The 5,930-nt window shown below is 37.7% G+C and overlaps 1 pseudogene; it reads left to right on the top strand.

Annotated features, from left to right (window-relative positions):
* The first annotated feature begins 4,720 nt into the window (after positions 1–4,720).
* On the top strand, positions 4,721–5,664 carry LOC101431767 (TIMELESS-interacting protein pseudogene; annotated as a pseudogene).
* Positions 5,665–5,930: the final 266 nt, after the last annotated feature.

Raw genomic sequence — 5,930 nt, 5'->3', positions numbered from 1 at the left:
TTTTGAAATTCAAGCTACTGCATGTATTAGTAGTTTTCTTTTTATTACTGAGTTGTATTCCATTGTATGGATATATCATGATTTGTTCAGTTTGGGCTATAATGAACAATGGTTCTAAGAAGATTCATGTGCAGGTCTTTGCATGAGCATATATTTTCGTTTCTCTTGGTTAGATACCTATGAGTGGAATAGCTAGGTTGTCTGGAAAGTGTGTTTAACTTTTTGAGAAACTGCGAACCAAAATGGCTGTACTATTGTATATTGTGTATTGCATATTGCCATGAGTCCAGTTTCTCCACATATTTTCCAAATATTTGGCATTCTCAGACTTTTTGATGATAGCTATTTGAATGTATACATAGTGGTATCTCAAAGTGATTTTAATTATGTTACTCATCCTTTCATGGGCTTATTTGTCATCCATCTGTCTTCTTTGGTGAAGTGCCTACTCATATCTTCTGGCCATTTTTATTCAATATTTCTTCTTAAAATTAAGTTGTAAGAGATCTTTATATAAATTCTAGACACAAGTCCTTTATAATATATATGATTTTCAAATATTTTCTCCAAGTCTGAGGTTTTTCATTTTCTTAATGGTATCTTTTTAAAAAGCAAAAAAATTTTATTTGATACAATCAAATTTATCCATAGTTTCTTTCATGGATCAAGATTTTGGTGTCATACCTAGGAAATCTCTGCCTAACCCAAAGCTACAAAGATTTTCTCCTGTATTTCCTTCTAGAATTTTTGGGGGTTAGCCCTTTATTTGGGTTTAGGATCCATTCTGTGTTAATTTTTGTTTGTAGTTTGAGACAAGGGTCTAAATCTATATTTTTGCACATGACTATCTCTTATGGGTTGAATTGTGTCCCCCAAAAAAGGTATGTTGTGTTGAAGTCCTAACCCTCAGTACCTAAAATGTGACTTTATTTGGAAATAGGGTCCATGCAGATGGACTTAGTTAGGTTGAAATGAAATGATACTGGAGAACGATGGGCCCTTACTCCAATGTGACTGGTGTCCGTATCGGAGGAGGAGAGAGAGAAACAGGGACACACGGGTAGGAAGGCCATGTGAAAAGAAGCAGAAAAGGGTGTTATTTAGCTCCAAGCCATGGGGGGCCGAGGCTTGCTGGCCACACCAAAAGCTAGAAGAGGCAAGGAAGTATTCTTCTCTAGAGCCACTGGGGACAGCATTGCCCTATAACAACTTGACTCTGGACTATGAGAGAATAAACTTCTTTTGTTTTAAGCCACCCATTTTGTTGTACTTTGTTACAGCAGCCGTGGGCACATTAAGACACCTTCCAGTTTGGGATTTCAGCCCACACAAGGACCAGCCATTCTAACGGTGTCTAACTGAGTGCTTCCCTTCATTTTTCTCACTCCTTTCCACAGTCCACACAGTCTAGATAGTCAGGTGTTTCTGCCTTCTGGTGTACCAGTAACTTCCTGTATGTGAGCCCCTGAGTTCCCTGTTCTCATGTGTACTATGTCATGTGTCAATTTGGCTAGGTTATAGTGTCCAGTTGTTTGGTCAAGCAAGCACTGACTTAATTTACTGTGAGGTTATTTTGGGGATTTAAATCATTAGCCAGTTAATTGTATCTGTGGCTGACTATATCTAAATCAATTAAGGAGATTGCCTTCAGCAATGAGAGAAGTCTCATCCAATAATTGAAAGTCTTAAAGGGAAAATTAATGATTTCAACAATCTGAAGGAAGAATTTCTATCTCTATTTTAGCTAGCTAGCTTTTCCTGGGAAATTCATCAAACCTTCATCAAAGTTCCCAAGATGTGGCCTACCCTGAGGAATTCAGATTTACTAATATCACAGTCACATGAGCCAATTCCTCTAATATATCTCTTATTATTTTCATATGTGTGTGTATGTGTGTATTTTTCTCTGAAAAATCCTAGGCAATGCAAATTTTTTTGGTACCAGGAGTGGTTCTTGAGAAACAGAATTGTAAGGAGGATGTATTAGTCAGCCAAAGGGGTACTGATGCAAAATACCAGAAACTGGTTGGTTTTTATAAAGCGTATTTATTTGGGGTAAGAGCTTACAGATACCAGGCCATAAAGCATAAGTTAGTTCCCTCACCAAAGTCTATTTTCATGTGTTGGAGCAAGATGGCTGCCGATGTCTACAAGGGTTCACGATTTCTGGGTTTCTCTCTTCCCAGGGCTTGCTTCTTTCCAGATTTAGTGTTCCTCTCTTCCCAGGGCTCCAGCTTAAGACTTCAGCATCAAACTCCAACATCAAAATTCCGATATCAAAAACTCTTAACTCTGTCCTTTGCCATGTCTTTCATCTGTGAGTCCCTACCCACCAAAGGGTGGGAACTCAACTCCCTACTGGCACAAGAGGTTTACATAATTACTTAATCAAGTAAACCTGTGAATCGATATAATCTAATATGCCCAGAGGAAAGATCAGTTTCCAAACATTAATCCAATATTTCATTTTGGAATTCATCAATAATATCAAACTGCTACAGAGGACATTTCTCAGTTGGTACTGCAGTTATTGGCATTGGTTCTCTAATCTGATCAGATTAAAATGCACTAATGACTCTGTTTCCAATGATCAAGTTGGCACTGAGAGTCCATGGCTTGGACTGGCAATAGAGATATGCAAAGTATCACCATTGGATACTACTATTCAAATGCACATAAGAAAACAAATAAAAAACAAAAATGAAACAAAACTAAATGCCTTATAAGAGGCAAGCCTCTGGATATGTATATTTGAAACCTTAACAGTGTCTTGTGGAATTAAAAGGTATAGTGATGTTGACTGGTTGTTCCTAAATATATTAGATGTAATTGCTAAAGTGATAAGCTCAAGCCTTCAAATTCCCAACATGAAGAACCACATGAAGAACATGACATTTTCTATGTGTGCTCAGGTAAAAACTCTTATTTCTTGTAGCTGCAAGATTTCTGAAAACCAGACTCTGACTCTTATTGTGCAAGTGGCTGAATTACAATGTAAATTGAATTCCCAACCTTGCAGGCTGTCTGTGTTAAAGTGAAGGTATTGATTAGGAAGGAATAGGATCCTGAAAACTGTAATGGTGTCATATGGGCAGACTTTGCAAGATAAACCTGTAATGGTCTGTCCTGAGGAAATAGTCCTTGCACCCTAATCTGAAGAGATTAACCATGTTTCACCAGATAAAACTGTAATGGAATGCCTTAAGGTAGTTGGCTTGCAAGACACTGCTAATTCCTCTCATCAGCCATGCCTAACACATGTCTTTTCTTCCAGATCTATGGCCCTGAGAGTTAAAGTACAAAGTATGACCCTTGAGGAGGTGCACTACACTCCAAGAGAATTCCATCATTTTCCAATTTATATAGCAGAAATCAGGGGAATATATGTGGGAATGGATATTAAGGGTGTGGGGTAATGGTGTAAGGAACATAAAGTTGGATTGGGCTGAAGCTATTGATGTAGGCTCATAAAGCAGAGGTTCTGGTTTCACTGTTGTAACTCCAGGGATTAGAAAGGGCTCTCCGTTTGTTCAGGTGGTTGGCTGAAGCACGGGCCAAAAGATGACCAACACTGCCTGAAGTCAAAAGCCAGAACTGCCCTGGTATAATGTAGATGAGGGGGTCCAAAGGTCTAGAGATTGGAATCTTAGTGTAGATTTATCATGTAAGATCTGCTCACGTACTCCAGCTATGTCCAGAGGACACAACTTTCATCAAGACAGTGAGGAATAAATTTTTGAGAGCAGTTCTCATCATCACTAAAGAGATTAGTGGTTGCTCTTCTCTGGAGATCAGATATTACTGTGGGAAATCCTGCCACCGAACTTGGATCTTTAAACACAATGGGAATGAAAAAAAGTTTATAATAAACTTAATATTTGAGCCTATCAGGCCTCAGTCTTAATATATTAGAGGCGTTTAAGAAGTTTAGAAATCATTTTCTCCCTTAACAATACCTGGCTTTTGAGTCTATTGTTCTGCTAGGGAATAAAAATCCAATTTGGTAAGCTAAAAGGTAATGCATATTTAGCATAATAATACCAAGACTCCTTATCTCATCTCCCTCCTTCTGCTCTGGAAGGTAGATAACTCTGGTTGGTTAAGTATATCACTCATGCATGGGAAGAAAAAAATAGAAAACAGGCCATTGTTCTGAAAAATTATTAGTCACTTCTGCCCCTTTCAAGTATATAACCTCATATAATACATACACATGATAGAGCCTGACATTTTTAATTCACCATTGTGGAGTTTCCAGTTTTTTTCCTGTTGACATAGCCATGGAAGCTGGTGAGACGTGATAATGGGAAACGGAGGTCAAGGACATGTCTTCGCCCTAACTCATCACTTGCTACATTCCAACATTTGCTACAAAGAAGCCAGAGTTACAACATAGAACATCTTGGGAGACAGAGAGGAATGTTGCAGCTGTGAACCCCAGAGAATAAGAACAAACTCTTCCTCACTGTGACATCACCCAGGCCATCAAGGACAGAGGCGTGGCCCATGTGGGAAGATTTGTTATTTCTCATGATCCAGAAAACAGGAAAAAAGCTCTATCCATGTCTAGGCCTTCAGTCACCTAAAATCAAAATATTATCAAAATGGGATTTTTAAAAGGGATATCTCTCTCACCTTTTATTCCAAAATAAACTTCCAAAAGATAAAAATGTAACCCTACACTAGGGCAAGTCTGTGGCGGCTACAGTCTGAGTGAGAGATGCTGGAACCACAGACTAGTTTGACTGACCTATAGATGATGAGCTCATAGTAGATGAAATTCTTACTCCTTTCCTACTTTCAGCCTCCCCAGAGAGAGAAGATGGTGAAGGTGCTGAACTTATGAAGAGTCAAGGAGAGGAACACCTGTTCCTGGTCCTCTAAAGAGCAATTAAAAGGAATATAACCAATTTGGATGCTCAGAGATTAATTTCAGAGAGAGAGTTTCCAATATTAAGGCATGTGTTTGACACAGCAAAATTCAAAGGTGGCGTCATGAGGCTGACAACTTAAAGATACTGATAAGACACATAGAGCCCTGGGCACATAGACTATTCCCTAAATTGTAATTTGAGGACTTTATTAACCACCCAGGAAACAAAAAGGAAGTTCAGACCTGTTTAAAATGAATTCAACTTGGATCTTCCTGTTTTGCATGAACATTTTATTAGCAATAATGATGAAGAACAGGAAAATAATGGCCACAATGTAACAGCTACTGAATTTATGTGTTTTCGACAATCTCATTTGAAAGTGACCTGCTTGCTTCTGAGTCAAGTAGAAGCCCGACAGAAGAGCGACAGTGGAGAATTGAGAGACATAAATGGCTTTGGAAAAAAGGCAGGCAAAGCTTTGAGTAACAGTCCATCCCAAGGAAGTCCAGACAGGTTAAAAAAAAAAAAGAGTCAAATGGATTAAACAACCCACATGATATGATGCTGCCGCTGCCAATACTATAAATGTAGAGAAGGAATTAAAATGAGAGAAAACACAACTGTACTATCCTTTTAAAATGTACCATAGTAACTACAAGTTTCATCAAGAAATCATGTTAGGTAAGACTCAACTAAGAGAGAAAATTTACCAATGTCTCACTAGTCTCCAAGTTTGGGTTTACTGGGTATCTTGTCTACTTTGACTGAAAATTCTTTTGTGGTAAAGCTTTTGCAGAAATCCTGTTTAAAATCTGATATTTATTGATAGTTATGCTTTTCATTTATTTATTAGCTTTAAGTCTATTCTCTTTAGTGTTTGTTTTTATATAGGTGGATATGTCTTCATAAAATGATTAGTAGTTAATAAAGCAATTTCTGCTCCTAGTGTGCTCTTGGATACCTTGTTTTCACTAAATTGTGGATTTTAAGATGCTGAATATTAATATATGTTGAATATTAATGTACATTTTTTAAAATAAATGAAAATAAAAATTA

This window comes from Dasypus novemcinctus, chromosome 11, assembly GCF_030445035.2.
Source record: "Dasypus novemcinctus isolate mDasNov1 chromosome 11, mDasNov1.1.hap2, whole genome shotgun sequence".
Lineage (NCBI taxonomy): Eukaryota > Metazoa > Chordata > Mammalia > Cingulata > Dasypodidae > Dasypus > Dasypus novemcinctus.
Note: the sequence above shows the minus strand (reverse complement) of the source record. Positions and strands in the feature narration are given on the sequence as shown.